General features: G+C 37.0%; 1 protein-coding gene across 3 annotated transcripts in view; it reads left to right on the top strand.

Annotated features, from left to right (window-relative positions):
* The first annotated feature begins 6,341 nt into the window (after window positions 1-6,341).
* LOC124789659 overlaps window positions 6,342-23,053 on the top strand; it is a 39,648-nt gene continuing 22,936 nt past the window's right edge. Inside the window, exons 1-3 of one of the 3 annotated variants that reach the window (XM_047257093.1) lie at window positions 6,342-6,430; window positions 21,846-22,027; window positions 22,129-22,250. The gene's annotated coding sequence lies outside the window, so the exon portion shown is untranslated. Of the gene's footprint in view, window positions 6,480-12,747; window positions 12,764-21,845; window positions 22,028-22,128; window positions 22,251-23,053 lie in introns of those variants that run through there. The other 2 variants (XM_047257092.1, XM_047257094.1) reach the window with 2 other exon arrangements.

The raw sequence follows: 23,053 nt of genomic DNA, 5'->3' as shown, positions 1-23,053 counted from the left end.
CTTTCCAAATCCATCCCTTGGACCACTGCACATGCAGTCAGCGCAAAACCTGAGCCTGAAGGAAGCAGAAAGATCACCCAAGTTAGCTAGCAGCTTATTGACACCTCACTTAATGGAGTTGAAGAGATGAGAATAGTAGGAACACAGTACAGCAAGATGCGGCACAAACAAATAGTGCTCCAGTGCCACTTCTGGGAGGTCTTTAGGTGATATACTAACAACAAACTGCTAGTGATTCTATCACATGTCAGGAATGCTCAAAGGAAGATACTGGCCTCTGTGTCTCAAAGTATAGGCCTTGCACGGTGATAAGCAATGCTGGTATATGATGTGGGAGCTTACAGCAATCTTCATCAGCATAACCCCAGGGAACAGGGTGCAGATAGGCCGTAAAGTGTTTGTGACACAAAGGGCCACTTTATTCAATGAAAGCTGAAATGGTCACTGACACAAAGTGGTGGCTTGAGCATTGGGGCTTCACTTATGGCAGGGGGATGCCACAAGTGCACTATAATACTGGAGGTACACTTGAGTGTCAGACAGTCACTCAGAGGGACTCCATGTCAGTTGAGCCTTGGGCAGACCTAGAGTTTGCTCTTGCTTCTGCCACTCAATACTTTGCATCATGTGTCTTCTCCAAGCAAATTTTGTTCTTGTACTGAGTCAGCTCTTGTCCTTCGACCATTTGCTTATGCGATCATTAAAAGTAGTCAGTTGGCGTTTTGTGTTGTTTATGCATCCAAATTTTCTTGACAGAGTTTCCTAATTCAGAAAATATTCAATTAGACAGTACCACTTGACAGGTAGTTGGGCAGACTTTCTCTGATCTAATGTGAAGCAACATCTAACTGCTTGCTGAGTGCATCAATTTCTTTGCAAAGATGGAACTAATAGCTCCAAAAGGTAGGATAGTTTCTCATATTTTTATATATCTATCGATAGGCCTAAGAATATTCTCACTTGAAGTTAAGTATTGGCCAACCATTCTATCTCGTAATTTATTGTTTTCTCAAGTGATTTGTCCTCTTGACATTTGAATACTTAAAATAAAAAGGAAGAGGTAGGTGGCAGGAATATGGCACAGAGAAAGAATGCTCAGGTGTAAATGGAGATACAGAAGAAATTTTCTTTGTGGTCCCTATGGGAGAAATACATGGGGGAAGGGGGGACTGAACCCTAGATTCTTCATGTAGTAGTGATTCTTGAAACTTCATAAGCCGATCAATAAATGGTTATTTCCATGGGATACTAAATTCATCTACATTTGTCATATAGTCATTCAGTGGTAACATAAATTTGACAGTAAAAAAATATGCCAATCATTCAGTAAGAGTAGTGGGTAACTTTAATTTGCCTCATGTCCAAAGCCCACACTTGAGATAAATATTTTAGACCTCCTGGCTACATAGAGATACTATATTTTTGAGAATATTGTCAAACAGAGGGAGGGGTTAGCAACCATGACTCTATTAAAGTGATATTGAAGACAAATAGTTTATCAACAAGTCTATGAGAGTATTTGTGTTTTGTAGTAATTGATGATCACAAACCTGCTTAACATTTGAACTAAGAATATTTAGTTTAAATTTAACAAATGTATATGAGCTGACACATCAGATTGAGCAGCAAAATCTTGAAACTTAACTATGTTTGGCAGAACAGTTAACTGCACTGAATACCTTTAAGTGTAGATATGCAACATCTAGCTGAAAGCCTTTGAAATTCAATAGATGCAGACCTGTTCAAAAATGCTGATTTAGGCAACACCCAAAATCATCTATGATTCAATAAAAGTTTATCATGCCAAATTAAATTTAAACCTAATTATGTTTTACTTTGAGACAAGGAAGCTTGAGCTATATCAGATGTGGTGGTGCCCTGCAAATTGGGCATGAAAAAATCTGTTGTAAACAATTTTGCATGTCCATCTAACACAGAATACTCGACAAACTGTTAACAATTCCCCTAGATTTCCAGTGTCCAAGTTCATTTTGAGAACCAGCTGCAATTCTCACAGAATCGATGAAATTAAATAGCTTTATAACTTCTATGTGATTCATTAACATGGCCCATCCACTGCTGAAGTTACTGTTAAACACATGCTGACTACCACAGGAACCCTCAACTGCCAGTTCTACAAAACCAACCCACCAACTGCTCCTACCACATGGCTGATTACCATCGGGGTCCCACACTAATTTCTCTACTTGCCACCACTCCCTGCTCCCCTGGCTTCCTATTCCTCTATAGACTCATCTCCCTGGCGTCTGACTTCATAAATTGGTGTCAGAATGTGTCTCACAAGTACAGTGCAAATTATTCATAATTTCCACAATACATCATGTGCTTATCAATGAAACAAGAAAGATGTGCATAGATAACAGAATATTCATAAGTGTTTGGTGTTGTTCCTCAAAAGAAAATTATCTCTTATTTCTGATCATGGATTAAGATTTGTATAATTCATTATCATTTTCTCCTAATTTGCATATTTAATTCTATCACAAATAATCATCAACTTACCTATGTAAATATGAGTCAGCTTCATCTTATGACCTAGAATTACACTGTTAATGCAATCCCAGAATGGCATGTCATGTGTGTCAGTCTCTATCTTACCTCTAAGTGTCTGTAAATTAATTAATTCTTCTATTCTATTACCTCACACTATCACACCTATGTCAGGTATCGTATGTAAATTCTGTGCAGCTAACCTGATCGCCCTTAACAAGAGCTAATCAATGACACCTTGTTTGTCACAATCAGATTGATATCAGTGAAGACATAAATTTTACAAATGTCAATGCACTTCGTGTAAGATGACATTTGAATCATTTGTTCCAGAAAAAAATAAATAAATAAATAAAATAAAGCAAAGCCAGGTTAAATTAATTCCGTTCTTTTACTCTCTTCATGGTAGTATACATGCATATTATTTATTTTATCTGCCACCTATAGTTATGTAGCCCCTCTGTGTGAATATTTTCCTTCATCTGCCATTCTATTCCAAACTCAGAACAGAGGCCATTTCCGGCCCCCAGAATGCTCATCTCCAGAGGTCTTTTCTTTACATTATTCCTACAGTCTGCGAGTGTTACCTGCCTTCTAACCACAGCAGCACTCCGTCCTACTGGGCCCTCATGCCACGCACTAGAAACTATCACCTCTTTACAGGAATAGTCCATGCCAAAATCCATCAACTCACATGTAGAAAAAGTTGTGGTTCATTAACTGTACATGAATAATACTTTAGATAAATATATTCCAAGTAAGGTAGTAAACAATGGCAAAGACGCACCTTGTCTTAACAGAAACATTTGCAGAATGGTGTGTGAAAAAGAGAGATTTTTATATTCTTGCTGGAAAAGAGAATATAGGGAAACTGACAGAGCAAACTTATTGGCAACTGTGCATGCATAAGAAGGGTTACGCATGGAGCCATCAGTTTACTCTGTTATACCGTAACGAAATATCTGTCACAAAACGCTAAATGATTCTGGTCCTAAGGAAATTCAATTAAGCGATTGAAACCTTCCATCCAATCTATCATATTTCAAACTGGTGTGGAAACAGATGGCAACAGCCAGAAATCACAAATTCAAAATTGTGCATTTAACTTAAAAATGGATGAACTAGGCTCTCTCAGTTTAAAAGCAATTAAACTTACTCAAAGCCAATAGGCCCCTGACAGAATTCCAATGAGATTTTATGTTAAGTACTCTGCAGACTCAGCCCCTCTCCTTGTTCACACTCATTGAGAACCTCTCAAGCGGTGAATAGTGCCACATGATTGGAAAAGGGCCTAATTCTCTCTAGTTTATAGTAGTGGCAGAATTACAGATGAATGACCTCAACGTTTGAACCTTCTTTCAAAAAATCAGCAAGGATTCAGGAAAAACTACTTGTGTGAAATACATCTTACTTTTTTCCTTCTTCTTGTTTGACATGATAGCTGGCAAACAGTGGATGCAGGTGAACAGTTGGATTCAATGGTTCTAGATTTCTGTGAGGTATTCAATACTGCACCACATTGTCAACTGATAAGATATGGTCATGTAGGGTAGTTTCACAAATGTGTGATTGGCTGAAAGAACTTTCGATTTTCATAGACTACCCCAATATCATACTGAACAGTGAATGTTCTACAGAAGTGTAATTAACATCAGGTGTGCCCCAAGGAAGCATAATTGGATTGCTTGTGACTTCAGTATACATATTCAGTATATTGGATAAGATAAGGAGCATTCTTCAATTACCCAATGACAATGCTGTTACCTACATGCAAGTAACGTTCTTAAGTATTGTAAAGGAAAGCAAAGCAAAGCAGCTTAAACAGTGTTTGTACTTAGTATACTATTTCTTTTTCTTCTCTCATTAGCACTTACCCCATTTAGGATCGGCTCCTCGGTACTCAAATTTTGGCATTTTATTTTATCTAACCTTTTGCCAGATACCGACAACCCCTCTTTCCTTCTCATCCCATCCAGTAAGCCTCCCCTGAGATGGAATTCATGGCAACTTTTCCATAACTCTCCCCATTTCCTAAACCTCTCCATTCCTTTTCCTTCATCCCTCTTGCTTTTCTTTCAACCATTCTGTCAGATCAAGGAACCACTGACTCCGAAAGCTTGCGCATATCCATATCTTTTATATGTGTTTTCTTCTGCTGCTGGTGAGTAGCATTTTTACCTATCCATATTATACTGTAACAAAGAGTAATATATATTAATTTTAATAATCAACAGCCTTGATTTTTAAAATTAATATTTATACAGTTGCTGATAGGGCCGTGAAATGTTGACAATATTTAAGTAATATATATGCTTATGAAGTGGAAATTGGAATCTCTTGAAGAAAGGTAGGTGACATTCTCACAAATGTCTGTGGGATAAATTTCAAGAACTGCGATTCAAGGAAGAATGCCATGGTACATGCTTTGAAGAAGACTGTAACTTCAATAGGTGAGCTGTTATTTTCAACTTTCCATGAATGTGTTTGTCTACTAATCAGTACATCCATTATATAATGAGTAGTTGACTTTTTTCTTGTAGAAGGTAAGTTATCTACAGTACATTTTTATTTGTAATGAAATGCCAAAAGTAACAGTGATATGGTGTGATGTATTCAGCCTGTAAGTTGAAGTGTAATTACCTATGATATTTTCTCAATTTCAAAAGGGCTGGAGCCAAACTGATATTATTGAGCACTGTTTTCAGAGGTTATGAACACTTCGTTGTGCTTTAATTTATCACAAAATTGAATTGGTTTATATTGCTACATAAATTCAGATTTCCCATTGCCAGAAGTTGTCATCATTTTATTTCCAAACTAGTAATATATTACCATTTGTATCAGTTTGTATTAAGGGTTACCTTGATTTTTTTTCTACTCCATCTGTTTCTTCTGATCTCTGTACAGATGGTTTCAAACAGAAATTAGAATTTTGAGTGTTACTGTATCATTCCTGTTTATAACAATCACTACTTTTCCTGTTGAAATGCTAGGGATCTACACAGAAGTGTGACAGTCAAATGCAGACTACAAAACATGTAATTCTTTTTTACACTGTACTTAATTATTTTTATTAATTACACCTGTCTTAATCATTTAAACCCATTATTGTTACTTATGTTAGTACATATGCAGGAACAACGAAACGAGCAAAGAGAAGGAAACACATGCTATTTTTCTTGAATCCTGAAACAAATAAAAATGCAGCTGATACACAGTTTACTTTATAACAGCAGTTGCTGAGTGCCTGAAGTTGTTTGGTGTTATGTACACCAGGATTCAAAATTGTTTTATGGAGCCCCCAGTCATCTTCATTTCTTCAAAAGTTGTGAGTATAGACATGTGTGGGGCGAGGGCAAGGTGGGTGGTGATTGGGGTGGGGATGGAGGTTGGGGTGGAGGTGGTGGTGATGGTGGGGGGAGGGGAAGACAGAATGATATGATAAGTGATTTGAAGTATGACAAGAAGTATTAGTCACTCAAGTGAGTGGTACAAAAGAGAATGAGATATTAAGGAGGCTAAAACTTTCTTTTATCTTTACAGCACAAAAGTTTTGAGAAATCTTTTTTTCCTTCCTAAGCACCAAATGGTGTACTTTATTTCCAACATTTACTTACAAAAAAGAATATTTCATCGTTTATTGGCATTCTTTGTATGCTGGGTTGTCAAATAATTCTATTAATCTGTGGAACTTGAGTAGCTATTGAGGATAAATGACAAATTGCCATTTGTCAGAAGATATTCTTCCCATCACTGTGAGGTACATACGGCAAGGCTTAACAGTACTAAAGATTTCAGGATGTTTTGATGTTGTCATGGATACTGGCACAGTGATCAATGGTCCTCTCCATTGATTAGTTCACCTGATACACATGAGGAGGCATTCCTGTGTTGTATCATTCAGCTGAGTGGCTTCACGGTATGCACTACATTGTCATATCCACTGCAGTTTATAACTCTCCTCATTGGTAAGGTTTTTCTTTACATTGCATGTCCATTTGAGAGCAGCTGTTGTTCTCACCTGTGTTATTAATTCCATGGTTTATCACTATACAGTTATGAATTTATGCTTTAACAGGAAGTTTCTTTAAATATAGAGGTTTTGTGAGGAATTGCTTTGCTACCATACATACATTTTTGTATACTTATTTTCAATAAATCTGACCTTTCTGAAAAATTATGCTTGTCATGTGAGTGTTACAATGAAATCCTGTAGTGATGATATTGGTATTACAGAAATGATTTTAGAAAAATCCAGAGAACGATGCATATACTTGCAACACATTCATTTTACTTTTAATTTTTCATTATTTACTATGATAATTCAAAGCCATCTTTGTTTCTGGTAATCTGTAGATCATGTTAGAAGTTCCGAAATTACCAAACTTCAGTTTCAGATGATATGATTCTACAAAACTTTTGTTACTGAAAATCAATATGAATGCTTGCTGTTTGCAGAATTGTCTGTTCTTTTTAAGGAGTATGATAATTTCAGTGCTAATTTAATTTATACATTTAGTATATTGACTTTCACATTTGAACAAAGGTTGACTTGCTTCCTCAGTAAGATCAGTTACATGTCTCATGATTTGCAGATAAAGAGTTGCAAAACTTGAAGAGACACCAAAGTCCAGTCCAGACACTCATGCTGTTCAACTATTAGTATCCATAAAGTAACAATATTATGAGAAACAAATACTAACCAAGAGATAGAGGGGCTGGCCAGTACTTACCTCAGCTCAGTACAGCCGATAGATACACAAAAAACAGAACCCACTTTCCCTTCTTCCCTTTCTTTCCCCTCTCTCCTCCCTGATGAAGGAACATTTGTTCCAAAAGCTAGGAATGTAAATTTTCAGTTCTGTTTTTTGTGTATCTATCGGCTGTACTGAGCTGAGGTAAGTACTGGCCAGCCCCTCTATCTCTTTGTTAGTATTTGTTTCACATCTTTATATGAGATTTTCCATTAATCATTTCAATATTATGAGAAGGAAGTTGCTGCTCACCATATAGTGGAGATGCTGATTCACAGATAGACACAACAAAAACACTCTATCTTTGCCTATCTGCATCTCAGCATCTCCACAATATGGTGAGTAGCAACTTTCCTTCTCATATATTGTTAAATTTCATCCTGGATTATTTACAAAGTAACTTATTTTATGGACCACTTCATATGGGTGGGCTGACCACTATCCACAGAGCAGACATTGTAGTGTATGAGTCACTGTTTGCAGCCCTCTAGACTTTAATGCGTTATGAGTCGTATAACAACAATTTGACTGCTAGCAGACAATATTGACTAGAAGTCTTTACTGGCACTTGATCTTTACACAAACTGGTCACGTTGCTTATATGCTATAAGATACAGAAGCACTCAGCTCTGGGCTAAGATTGCTGCCAAGGTTTGGCACTGTTCACATATCTCATCAAACTTTTCTAACCATAACAAGCTTGTGTGTAATAGGTACATTTTTCGGAGACTGTACTGCTACAAGGAAATTCCTGCAACATCAGTATTCCAACCCAGGTGAAAGAATGTAGTGGATTGAGAGAACTCAAGCCAACTTCTGTGGACACACCTTGCCACATGATACTTGGCTGCATAAACAGTAACATGAAGCTTGCAAATACAACTGCTTCTACTATTTTTTATTTCAGTACAGTAAACTGTGAAAGTTTAGAAACCAAAGGTAATGTGGGAGTGTTATCAGAGGTATTGATACAAAATGAATACCCCGTACTAAACAGAATTAAACTTCATATTTATTACAAGGGAATAAACCAGAAAAGAACTTTAGTTACCGAATACAGGAAAACTAATTATACTAATGTTGAATGAATCTTTAAACAACAGAAAGACTTGTTTGAAAAGTAAACAAAAAGTATACCTCTGAAATCATCCAAGTTTGTTGACAAATGTGCTCACATTCTGACAAGGAGGTAGAAGACCTCTGTAATGAGTTGGAGAAATAGATAAACAGCAGCAGACTGCTCTACAAGATGATAATGCAGGATTTTAAAAGAAATTAAGACAGAACTAGAGAATGATTCTACCCCATGACATTACAGGTACAATACTAAATATAACAGATCCTTTACGTTAGTAGAGTTTGCTAAGAACAAAATCTCGGTTTGAATCTCATCCTTCAAGAAAAAAAATTGACTCACCAAGGTTCAATCAGAACTAACGATGAAATGGGCTGTTATTGATAAGAGCACCAAGAAACTAGGTGGAACTTGTATTGAGTTGACCTCACATTTTTTGAGTTATGATGGCAAATGGGGTGGTAAGTGATCCACAATCATTCCAAGATTTCTTTAAATGTTTGTGCAGTTCAAGATATGAACCGAATACAAACTATTAGTAATGATAATAATAACACTCCAAACATATTGTGTTTTAAATGTCTGAAGCCATTTTGAGGGCTGAGAGGAAAAATGTGAAACAATCAAAGCTAGATGAAAAGTAATGCAAAAGCAGTATCAATTGTGTAAATGTTCTACTTGAGGAAAACTATAGATCAGTTAACCATATGTGTAATGTACAAGATATTCGCTAATGTCATTACCAATAGCACAGAAAAAATGTTGGATTTTAATTTACAAAAGAAAATGCTGGCTTCAGAAGACACATGTAACCATGTTAATGGAAGAGATAGACAGGGGAGGTCCATTGAGTTTTTCCAAGAGATAAAGAAAAGAAATAATATAATGTAAGAATAGGTGGGAAGATGACAATATGCAAGAACAACATGGATATTTATGTTTGAAGACTGGAAGGCATTTGCAGCCTCTGGCCTCTGTTTCATTTCTTTTGTGTTAGTCCTTGTACATGAAACATGTTGGTGGAGTGCAAGAACATGTCTATAGTGACCTGCTAGTCAACTGTCAATGAGTTGATTGAGAAATTTAAAACTTGTCACAACATAAGGACACACCACTTAGAACCACATAATAATAATATTATTATTATTAATAATAATAATAATTTTATTGTCTTTAAGCCATTACAGCAATATACAAAGTCATACACATAATACAATACAGTACAGTACATGCTATAAAAGAACAGAATTGTTAATAACATTACAGTTTAATATCACAGGTCATGAAATCCTTTATATTGTAGAGTGGGTTTACAACTAACTAGTCATAAAGTGTTTGTTTGTATTGTTGCTCTGGTAAATTTTGTATAGCTTGTGGAAGTTTGTTAAATAATTTGTGGCCCATAAGTTCATAGCTGTTAACTGATTTTGACAGTCTGTGGTAGGGCGTATAGATACAGCTGTTTGTCCTAGTGTTGTAACAATGTATATTTCCCCTGCATTTTACTTTAGGTAAGTTCTTTTTTGTGTAGATTAAAACATAATAAATATATAGGTTTATTACTGTCATGATTTTTTGTTGAGTAAGCAAAGGTTTACAATGAGCCTTGTATGGTGAGCCTGTAATTATCCTAATAGCTTTCTTTTGCAGCAATAGTATATCATGCACACAAGTGGAGTTTCCCCATAAAATACCATAGGATATGATGCTTTGGAAAAATGAGTAGTAAGATACTCTAACATAATTTTTAGGTACTCAGTGCATTAATCGCCTTAACAAATAGATTACCCTAGACAATTTTCAACTAATATACATAATATGTGGATTCCAAGAAAGTTTATCATCCAAATACACCCCCAAAAATTTAACACAACTAGGATCATCTGATGGAAACTTGTCTTTTAAACTAAATACCATCTGCTGGGTTTTGCTTTCATTAAGCAAGAACCCATTTGCTTTAAACCAGAGTGAAGCTTGCTCAATTGTCTCTGTAACACATGTTTTAAGGCTATTAAGATCATTACTGCTGTTCAGAAACGTTGTATCATCAGCATAAAGTACTGTTCTGGATTTAATAAATGATGGCAGGTCATTTATCATTATTAGGAAAAGGAAAGGGCCAAGCACGGATCCCTGCGGAACACCTACCTTAACTTGTTGTATACTGGACATTTCTTTCCCAGCACAGACGGCTTGCTTACAGTTTTGCAAATATGATCATAATAGCTTAAGGCTGTTACCTTTAACGCCATAAAAGTCCATTTTTTTGAGTAGTAGTGTATGTTCTACTCAGTCAGAGGCTTTGCTTAGGTCACAAAAAGTAACTTGAGCAAAGCATTTATCTTCAAATACAATGTAACATAGTGACTAATTAACTTCAATGGACAACTCAGGGTACAAAAAATTCTAGTGCCAGGAATAGGAAACTCCACAGTGAACTGAAATATGAAAACAGGTATTTTACTGAGTATGTTCTTCATTACAAAGCTATATTTAAAAAAGTTGGTAAGGCAGCCAAGCAAATGGCAAACAATAAGTTCATTGTACAAGATAAAAATAAAACAAAAACAGTGTGGTCTGTTGTCAAATCAGAGTTAGATGTTAGAGTTGGTAGTAATGAAATATCTAGGATTAAAGTTAGATGATAACTTTATTGTAAACCCCAGTTGTCTTCACAAAGCTGTTTGCTCTCATTCCAGTGTTCTCACCAAAGTAAATTCCCTCCCAGTACTTGCGATTGTATATGAGTGTTCCACGAGACAGTCAAGACTTCAGACCATTCAGTTGCTGGGGCAGGCCCTGTATGCATATGCCATTATGAATAACTTAGCCTTTTCCCTTTCCTATCTTTTCATCATTCTGGTTAAGAAATTTGCAATCATCAATGGTAAGAGATTATAATTTTTGCATCTCCCATCTCATTTCCCATTATTCCACTCTCAGTGGTTGGTACTGACATTTTTAATATTACCTTCTTACTTTCATTACAGTAATGGTAATTTCAGGATGTAAACATACACCAAGATGGTATGAGTGAGAAGGAGGTTACATGAGAAAAAGAATTTAAAAAAAGACCAATATGAGAACTAAAATGAGTTATTTGCGGCTGCTAGAAAGATTGGTAATAGCCTGATATGAGTCCAAATTTAGTCAAATAAAAAACAGCACTCTGTAGAAACTTCTGAATATATTCAGAATTTATAGATATCTGCAGAACCTTTTTAAGGAATGACATTTGTAAGAAATTAGTTTCCTATATCTTTATTCTAATAAATCATTCATGTATAAATCCATATTAAAATATAAGGACTGATAAAAAAGAAACTTGATTGTCCACATTAATAAGGAACAGTCTGTGTAGCATACCAGCACATGACTACTTCTGATCTCAACTTTAGTGAATTGTGGCTTATTTGTCTCATAATGTACATAATCTAAATCATTTGATTCAGGTTCAGGAGACACATCAAACTGCCGTAAAATTTCACCATAAGCACAGAACAGCTGATGTTAACAAACATAATAATAATAATACAATTTTGTTGTATGTACATACAATAAAATCTACCCCTTAATTACTCCTTGCTCAAATTATCATTTCATCCTCAATGGATTCTTCTGTTGAATAACAGAATTTCTCCAACAGAATATGTTTAAAATTTCTGGCTTCATGTTAAATATGTTTTTGCCCATTAACTTGTCATATATTGTCATACCCTAATACTTTCGCGTCCGTGCATATAATTTCAACTGGTGCGTGGGTAGCAAACCTTATTTTTAATTCTTGTATTTTATGTGTGGTTGAAATGATTCTCCTCAAATAATTTTTGTCTGTTGTGTAGGGAGATTATAATTTCATAAATTTATATGTAGGGAACAAATAGGATTTGTAGTTTCCGAAATAATGGGCGACAAGACTCTGCTGTGCAGTACACATGTATCTGACAATTTTCTTTTGCAGTTTCAGCATTCGAGACACGTACTTGGATTTCGCCAGAAAATGATACCATATCTAACAACAAATTCAAAATAACTATGATAAGCAACTTTTTGTGTACTCAAGTGAATGGAATTTGCTAGTATTTGCATTGCAAATACAAAAGTACATTGTTCACTTGATATGAAGTCAATATGGGTATTTCATCTTAAGTTCTTGTCCACATTTAGTCCCAGGAATTTGACTGTATCAACTTCTTTCATAAGTTATGTTGTATTTTAGGTTTCACGTGTTTTGAATGTTTGATTTTGAAATGCACTGTATAAGTTTTTGCAATGTTCGGTTTCAACTCATTTAACTGGAACCAGTTTTCTAAGGTGTCCAGTGTGCTTATGATGGAGCTCAGAATTTTTTCTGCATTGTCATCTTCAATTGAAACAGAAGTATCGTCTGCAAACGGAACTGATGGAGAATTTATTTTTATGGGTAAGTTATTTACATAGAATAGGAACAGGATAGGCCCCAAAATGGAGCCTCGCGATATGCCCTGTGATACTGTACTCCATTTAGAATCGTAATTCCTTGCATCTGAGATGATAGTTACCCTTTGTTTTCTGTTGTGTAAATATCATGTGAGCCAGTTAAAAGCATTGTTCTTAATCCTGTATTTGTCTAATGTGTAGATAAGCAAGAGATAGTTCATGGAATCAAATGCTCTAGTGAGATCATAGAAGATACCTGCAACTTTACTCCTCTGAGCCAATGATTTGCATATCTTTTTGGTAAAGTTATTCACTGCATCCAAAGTGTTTTTCCCTGGTTGACATCAAAACTGGTTTCTTATAATAATATTCTTTATAATAAAATTTTTCACAGCTATTTTCTCTAACACTAAAGAACTTTCTGAACAAGAAGTTGTAGCCCAATTCCAAAACTGAACATTAAGTGCTGGGGTAGTGATATGCTGTTCAAAAGTCTGTGTCATTAATGCTGTCTTGCACTGGCTGAGACAGAAGTTGAAGCAGTAGTCCTATCTCATTTAGTATGACAGTGGCACGGATGTTAGTTTTTAAGTATACAAGTACTAAAAGAAGAAAAAGTTACTCCAAATTCAAGATCAACATAAACCAAAGGTGCAGGGAATGATTCAGAAGTGACAATGGACAAACAGTGAAATTTCAGTGTAAGCTATTATAATCAGTGTCAATAAATGGGCTGTTGACATCAGTAGCTCAAAACTAAGGACTGACCCCACTCATAAGGAGGGAAGGAGAAGGGGAAGGAGTCGGTGAGGGCTTGAGCCTCATTCCTTTGGTTGTCACTTTTTAATAGAGCTAATAAACAAAGTAATGTTATGCACAACTTGATTTGAGAACATTAGTGCTTTACTAGCCTTGGTCCTTTTGGAGGTGATATGCCTTTGCCTTCCTCCAACCTCAGAACCGGCTTACCTAGACTGTTCCGGGAGGGGGTGTCATGTATCTTCAGTTCAGCATAAATCATTGCCAGACATAAAAATTCTAAGATAGTGTGGGGATCGAAGTTTGGACCTTTGGATTGTAGTATGGCACATACCTGCTGAGCGTAGCAACAAAACAAAAATAAACAGAATATGTGTGGCTGTGGTACCACTATACTTCATTCAAATGCACAGGGCAAGTCAATACACAGCAGATGAAACAGCTACCTGTTTTTCACCACTGAGATAGGCATAAGCTCCCAGTCAACTGCAAAAACAACAGGAAGTCTCATTTTTCAGTGCACTTCCATTCCATTTCATTAACTTTACTAGCCAATATTTAGTATTTATGAACAAACGAGGCACTGACTTCATGGTTAATGCTCAAAATAACTAATTTTTTTACACTTTGCAAGGTCAAAATTTAAAAATACATTGTTATTCAGAATTGGCAACTGATGGCAAATTGTTTTGTGTTTCTATGATGATAAAAAGAAGAAATGTTATTGAAAAAGTTAATTCAGTCATGGATGACATAACTGAGATAAACAGAATCAAACTGAACTCAATTTTCAAAACAATAATACTCTGAAGACAGAAATTTTAAGACCTACTTTATTTCTGCATCAACACAGGAAACGAATTTCTTGAAGATCACCTAATGAACACACACGTGAAAATATGAATTTACCTATCACAGAGTCCAGAACAATATGATCAATATTTTTGAGTCTGAAAATAAAGAATTTGTGTTGTAGGCTGAAGAGGCAGCTGAAATTAGTATCAAGGAGCAAATGTCTCTACATCTACATCTATACTCTGCAAGCCACCTTCTACATCTATACTCTGCAAGCCACCTGATGGTGTGTGGCGGAGGGTACTTTGAGTACATCTATCAGTTCTCCCTTCTATTCCAGTCTCGTATTGTTCGTGGAAAGAAAGATTGTTGGTATGCCTCTGTGTGGGCTCTAATCTCTCCGATTTTACCCTAACGGTCTCTTCACGAGATATACGTAGGAGGGAGCAATATACTGCTTGACTCCTTGATCAAGGTATGTTCTCGAAACTTCAACAAAAGCCCATACCGAGCTACTGAGCATCTCTCTTGCAGAGTCTTCCACTGGAATTTATCTATTATCTCCATAACACTTTTGTGATTACTAAATGATCCTGTAATGAAGTGCACTGCTCTCCATTGGATCTTCTCTATCTCTTCTATCAATCCCATTTGGTACGGATCGCACACCAGTGAGCAGTATTCAAGCAGTGGGCGAACAAGTGTACTGTAACCTATTTCCTTTGTTTTTGGATTGCATTTCCTTAGGATTCTTCCAATGAATCTCAGTCTGGCATCTGCTTTACCAACGATTAATTTTATACGGTCATTCCATTTTAAATCACTCCTAATGCCTACTCCCAGATAATTTATGGAATTAACTGCTTCCAGTTGCTGACCTGCTATATTGTAGCTAAATAATAAAGGATCTTTCTTTCTATGTATTCGCAGCACATTACACTTGTCTACATTGAGATTCAATTGCCATTCCCTGCATCATGCGTCAATTCATTGCAGATCCTCCTGCATTTCAGTACAATTTTCCATTGTTACAACCTCTCGATATACTACAGCAATCTCTTGGAATAGGATATATTAAAGAAGATGCTGATATTACCTGTACAATGAAAGAATAACTTATAGCTATTGTCAAGCTCCATAAATTTGATGCAGGAAGTAAAGAAGGTACTGTTCTGCAATTCACAGAAAAGGTAAGATTACAGAAGACTAGGTTTACTGGCTTGGTGTTCAATGGCTGCTTTACAATGGCCGGTAAAATTCTTGGTATTCAAGAAAGTATCATGATAAATCTCCAGAAACTGTGCCTGTTCATTGTGCTTCCCATCAGTCACTTAATGGTCAATGATGTCGATAATGTACCAGAAAATACAAGTACAGTTGAAATGATAAAATGAGTGATCAGGTAATTTAAGGACAGCACTCTTAGAAAAATAAAACTTGCAACCCTTGTCTAAAAGATCTGAAAAATGCAAGTCTATGTTACTGTTTTCTAAACATTTTATAATGATCAAGGAAACTGTAAGTCATTTCTGTAGTTCATGAGGTGAAGCCAGAAAGTTATACACAAACTTTCCAGTTATGTATTGCAACATTCATTTGTGTGTCAAAATCATATCAAGATATTCCTCATGTTTGGAGGCAGATGCAAATAAATAAGTGTGTGGAGTGTGTCTCTCAGTCTACACACCACCATGTAGAAATAGGAACTTTTAGAGATTTTTTGCAAACACAGAGTCAAATCGAAAGACAAATTTTATGATTTCCATGGAATAAAAAATACATATAATTTTTTGACGCTCATCATTCAGATGCTCAGAATTTTTGCATGACAAACTCATCATTTGAACATAGCCACTCCACTTGATTATACTGAGTAAAGCTTTTTATTACCTACCTATACTCTCTAGTTATGTCACTTGAATCATGATTTATAGACAACAATGAGACACCATTGCAAGCAATTTTAAATCATCTCAGTGTTACTGAAAATATAAGCATAGGTATTTTCAGCAAAGCTGTGAAGGCAATGGCTGAGATTTATGTCACAGGAAAAATCTAGAAGTAGAAGTTGTTATTTTTTATTGAGAAACAGAGCTGTGATGAAAAAGTGACCTCCTTTCAGAAACAACATTGTTAAGACGATTTGTTAAGATTAGATTAGATTAGATTTGGTTTAAATTATATGATAATTTGACCGGCAGTGTGCACTGCTGAAATGTCATTTAGAACCCTCAGCTGAGTAAAGATGTAGATGAGTTGCACAGTTAGTTAAGAGAGAGAAAAAACACGTGCAAAACCTTCACTTTGCTTTTTATGGAACTACAATACTAGATATTTATGTAGAATTATCATTTCATGTCACAATATTTTCCTAAACTTGACTGTAACTTTAATTTTTTTGTTCAGTCGTAGCTTCTACATAACAAAAGATAATTGATTTTAAATGTAGTTTTAACGTATCATCTAATATTTATTCTAAATTTCGATAGCACTCTTTATTATTTGCTGCAGCATTTGTTCTTTTTTGTATTTCATCTGAATAAATAAATGGAATAGATCAGAAATTTGGGTTTTTGATGTGATTGTGCAGTCTAAAGTCATATTAGTTGTTTCATTACTAATTACCAAACAGTGTCCATTATGTTTTATGAATTTCAGCATTTTCTACATTCCAGCCATGAATACATTAAAGATTTTCTTGCCTTGCCTTGCCTTAAAAGTAGTCAAATGGATATTGAAAGAAATGTCAGTGGAAACAAAGGTGAAAGGTAAAGAATGCTGCTACACAGTACCCAGAAATCTTCAATAGTCCCAATCTCCTTTGTACTCATTGATATATAATGAGTTAAAAAAGGTTAAAGCTATATATTTCAATTTTGTTTACAAAATAACTTTACCACTTTCAGAATACTCTCTATTATACTAAATACATTTATTCTAATACTTATCTGTAGGGGTGACAGCCAATTTCTCTGTCATTTTTTTTTTCCTTGGCTGCTTCTCAACATCAAATTGGTGTCCTTTCATGCCTCTCTTCGTGCACTGAAACAAGAAGAAATTTTACAAAGCTGGGTCAGGCAACTAAGTTACATGTGAAAAGGGAGCCATACTGTTTTTGACCAACAACTGGGACATTGTGATGGCTGTGTGAACTGTTTGAAAAACCAGTCTCCTCCTGCCACAAGTTCAGTCTTTTTAGACCTTTACTGTGCTGCAATCATCTCAGAACCTCCAAATAAAAAAGCTGAGATAGGGCCTGAGGTGGTAGTGAAAATTCTAATTACACTATCAGCCTCACATCATAAAAAAGTACTGTCTTAATGTTTAACTTCTCTTGATGAATTTCTTTAGTATGAAATTACAGTGACACTTCCCATTAGCTTTCCACACTTCTGAACATTCCTAGGTCCACTGTTCCCAATGTGATAGTGAAGTGGAAATATGAAGGGACACATTAAAGCACAAAAGCATACAGGCTAACCTCGTCTGTTGACTGACAGAAACCCCCAACAGTTGAAGAGGGTCATAAGGTGTAATAGGCAGACATCTATACAGACTATCATAGAGGAATTCCAAACTGCATCAGTGTCCACTGCAAGTTCTATGACAGTTAGGAGGGAGGTGAGAAAACTTGGATTTCATGGTCAAGCGGCTGCTCATAAGCCACACATCATGCCAGTAAATGCCAAACGACACTTCACTTGGTGTAAGGAGTGTAAACGTTGGATGATTGAACAGTGGAAAAACATTGTGTGGAGTGACGAATCATGGTACATAATGTGGCGATCCATTGGCAGGATGTGGGTATGGCGAATGCCCAGTGAACATCATCTGCCAGCGAGTGTAGTGCCAACAGTAAAATTCAGAGACGGTGGTGTTATGGTGTGGTCATGTTTTTCATGGTGGGGGCTTGCACCCCTAGTTGTTTTGCATGGCACTAGAACAGCACAGGCCTACATTGATGTTTTAAGCACCTCCTTGCTTCCAACTGTTGAAGAGCAACTCAGGGACCACTGTTGAAGAGCAACTCGGGGATGACAATTGCATCTTTCAACACAGTCGAGCTCCTGTTCATAATTCCTGGCCTGCAATGGAGTGGTTACACAACAATAACATCCCTGAATCTTGTAGAACACCTTTGTGATGTTTTGGAATGTCGACTTCATGCCAGACGTCACTGGCCAACATTGATACCTCTCCTCAGTGCAGTACTCCATGAAGAATGGGCTGCCATTCCCCAAGAAACCTTCCAGCACCTGGCTGAACGTATGCCTGTGTGAGTGGAAGCTGTCATCAAGGCTAAGGGTGGGTCAACACCGTATTAAATTCCAGCATTACCGATGGAGGGTGCCAGGTGTCCGGATACTTTTGATCACATAGTGTATCATTACATTTGAGTTCTGAATATGTTCTAAGATTCTATAACAAATGGCTGTTAAGGATAGTGGACAGCAGTTTTGTGAGACACTCCTGTTACCCTACGGGTGTGATCTGTGCTTTTATCAAACCATTGAGCCTCGTTTTTTTTTAGTGATCTACAGTAGACTATGGATAAAAGAGGGGCTAACTATCCACAAATTCAGTACCGGATCTGATACATATTCCATTGGGTCCTTGACCTTTGTTAATTTTACCACTTTCATTTTTTTCTCAACACCTCTGACAGTAATATCTACATCACTCATATTTGCAGTGGTGCAAGAATTAAATTGGGGCAATAACTGTGGATTTTCATTTGTAAAGGAACATTAGAAAACCAATTTCAGCATTTCTGCTTTTGCTTTGCTACCCTCACTTTCAATCACTGTCTTGTCCATGAGTGACTTGCCCTGACAATGTACCACATATACAACACATATGATCATAATTTCTTGGGGGTTTTGTGAGAGATCCTTTGATAATTTTCTGCTACAGCAGTCACATTTCCCTCTTGGCAGATAAACGCATTTCATTCAGCATTTTCTTATCTCTACCCCAATGCTCTTTTTCTTGAGATATTTCTGTACAATAATTATATCCCTCTAATCATGAACCGTTCTATTCTGTACACATGTATAAAGTGCATGGTCAATTATTCTTCCAAACCTGTCCCTCAGTTCATCTACATCCTCCTCTCTCGAACTAAACAGTTTGGGTTCATTATTGAGGTGTGACACTAAAGTGCATGGTCAACTATTCTTCCCAACCTGATCCATAGTTCTTCTATGTGCTTCATTCTAGAACTAAATATTTCAAGCTCTTTATTGACACTGCTTCCTCTTTATATAGTTTGCTGAAAATAAAATCTGTAATTATTGTTGTTACTATTGGTTCATGGTTAATGACATAAGTATCTATCTGGATACCCCAAAGAGGCCAGGTCTATTTGTTGCTGTTAGATCCAATATATTCCCACCATGAGTGTGCTTCCAAATAATCTGTTCTGGGTAGTTATCAGAGAATGCATGTTTCACAGGACATCTTGTCATGCCCACCACTTACAAAATTATAATTTGCCAGTTGATTGTTGGATGATGAAGCCCTCTCCAGTAGTGAACTCAGGTTTTCTCTATAAAATTTTATCACATCTAGATATGAGTCCGGTGATTGATAGAAGGATCTGGTTTACATCCTTCCTTGATAATGAGTCTTGCACAGTAAATCTCGGATATACCTTCATTGTATACCTTGGCAGATATGAGTATCTTATTTACTGTGACAAATACACCACCTCCATTTACCATTAGCCTCTCCTTTCAATACACACTTAAGGTTTCTCCAAAAATCTTCCTACTTTCAATTTTGGATTTTAATCAGCTTTTTGCAGCTGGTATTATGTGAGCTCACTGCTTTTTTAGGAGCAGTTCAAGCTCTGACACTCTATAATGAATGTTTCAGCAGTTAATCATTAGGATTTTAAATACTCTCACCTGTAGGGGACATTTATTTGTTTCTTATACTGACATTTCTGGGCCCCCTACAGCTGTCGTTATCTGGACTGACTGACACACACACCAGGGTAGCGGCATCAGATATATAGTGCACACTTGTCTCATTTAGGAGGACTCTACAGCTCTCAGTCCCTTGGTACAAGTCCGGGAAGTCATAGCTTAGCTAGACATACACTATGTGATCAAAAGTATCCATACACCTGGCTGAAAATGACTTACAAGTTCGTGGCACGCTCCACCAGTAATGCTGGAATTCAATATGGTGTTAGCCCACCCTTAGCCGTGATGACAGCTTCCACTCTCGCAGGAATATTTCAGTCAGGTGCTGGAAGGTTCCTTGGGAATAGCAGCCCATTCTTCATGGAGTGCTGCACTGAGGAGAGGTATCGATGTTGGGAGGTGAGGCCTGGCACGATGTCAGCATTCCAAATCATCCCAAAGGCATTCTATAGGATTCAGGTCAGGACTCTGTGCAGGCCAGTCCATTACGGGGATGATATTGTCATGTAACCACTCTGCCACAGGCTGTGCATTATGAACAGTTGCTTGATCATGTTCAAAGATGCAGTCACCATCCCCAAATCATTCTTGAACAGTTGGAAGCAAGAAGGTACTTAAAATGTCAATTTAGGCCTCTGCTGTGATAGCGCCATGCAAAACAACAAGGGGGTGGAAGCCCCCTCCATGAAAAATACGACCACACCATAACACCACCATCTCCAAATTTTACTGTTGGCACTACACACGCTGGCAGATGACGTTCACTAGGCATTCGCCATACCCACACCCTGCCATTAGATCGCCACATTGTGCACCATGATTCCTCACTCCACACAACGTTTTTCCACTTTAAATCATCCAATGTTTATGTTCCTTACACCAAGTAAGGCGTAGTTTGGCATTACCGGCGTGATGTGTGGTTTATGAGCAGCCACTCGACCATGAAATCAAAGTTTTCTCACCTCCCACCTAACTGTCATAGTACTTGCAGTGGTTCCTGATGCAGTTTGGAATTCCTGTGTGATAGTCTGGATAGATGTCTGCCTATTACACATTATGACCCTCTTCAACTGTCAGCGGTCTCTGTCAGTTAACAGATGAGGTCGGCCTGTATGCTTTTGTGCTGTATGTTTCCCTTCTTGTTTCCATTTCACTACCAAATTGGAAACAGTGGACCTAGGGATGTTTATGAGTGTGGAAATCTCGTGCACAGATGTATGACACAAGTGATACTCAATCACCTGACCACGTTCGAAGTCTGTGAGTTCCACGGAGCACCACATTCTGCTCTGTCATAATGTCTAATGACTGCTGAGGTCGCTGATATGGAGTAACTGTCAGTAGGTGGCAGCACATTGCACGTAATATGAAAAACATATGTTTTTGGGGGTGTCCAGATACTTTTGATTACATATCGTAGAACCCTCAAAGTCTTTTGTTAAGTCTTTTCACTCACTTCAGAACCAGGGGCCACTATCAGTTCTGGGGACAGTGCTGCAAATTATGATCTTGATTGAAACTCTGTTAGCAAGGCTGGTCTTCTCAATCTTCCTATACTATATTTAATGTCAGACTGACCATGTGTTCTATTCTTTCAAATAGGTGGTCAGCGCTCCCCAATACTTGCTGCAATCACACGTATTCATGCTGCATGTATGATAGTAGGTAGAAAGAAGGATATGAAGAAAGACACAAAGAAGTGTGACAATCCTGATGGCAGTGCTAATTTTGGCAGCTCTTGGGGAAGTCATATGCTAAGATGAGAAGTAGCTATATCAGATCTGGTAAGTTTGTCATTGCACTAACACTGACATATTACTCAATGCAAGTTTTTGTCAGGCTGACCACCAATCTGTGCTAACATCTATTTTTTTATGCATTGTAGTGATCTACATGAGGAAACAACAACCCTTGAGCTAAGCGCATAGTGTGACAACTTTGAAGAGTTTGCCAGTCAGCAATTTTGATCAAAGGTCCACATTATCATACATCAGAACTCATAAAAAGGTTAGAGCATCAGTTTTTACATGCCTTCTGTATTGTCTAAAAGCTATCAAAATGATTTATTTTTAATTTTTCAAAGCTTTCTTATAATGCAAAAGTAGTGAATCTATGAAAATTGTATACCACAGTACTCCTTTCATAGAGAATACATTATATTCAGAATAAGCTAACAGCAAACATGAAACACCTTAGACTCAATAATTGTGATACAATTGTATTAACAATGATCCACTGTGTACAAAGTCCTATACTGTTCCTCCTGGGTATATACAGGGTGTTTCAAAAATGACCGGTATATTTGAAACGGCAATAAAAACTAAACGAGCAGCGATAGAAATACACCGTTTGTTGCAATATGCTTGGGACAACAGTACATTTTCAGGCGGACAAACTTTCGAAATTACAGTAGTTACAATTTTCAACAACAGATGGCGCTGCAAGTGATGTGAAAGATATAGAAGACAACGCAGTCTGTGGGTGCGCCATTCTGTACGTCGTCTTTCTGCTGTAAGCGTGTGCTGTAGACAACATGGTTTATTCCTTAGAACAGAGGATTTTTCTGGTGTTGGAATTCCACCGCCTAGAACACAGTGTTGTTGCAATAAGACGAAGTTTTCAATGGAGGTTTAATGTAACCAAAGGACCGAAAAGCGATACAATAAAGGATCTGTTTGAAAAATTTCAACGGACTGGGAACGTGACGGATGAACGTGCTGGAAAGGTAGGGCGACCGCGTATGGCAACCACAGAGGGCAATGCGCAGCTAGTGCAGCAGGTGATCCAACAGCGGCCTCGGGTTTCCATTC

Source organism: Schistocerca piceifrons, chromosome 3 (assembly GCF_021461385.2).
Source record: "Schistocerca piceifrons isolate TAMUIC-IGC-003096 chromosome 3, iqSchPice1.1, whole genome shotgun sequence".
Lineage (NCBI taxonomy): Eukaryota > Metazoa > Arthropoda > Insecta > Orthoptera > Acrididae > Schistocerca > Schistocerca piceifrons.
The sequence above is the reverse complement of the archived record's forward strand: the minus strand, read 5'-3'. Positions and strand labels throughout refer to the sequence as shown.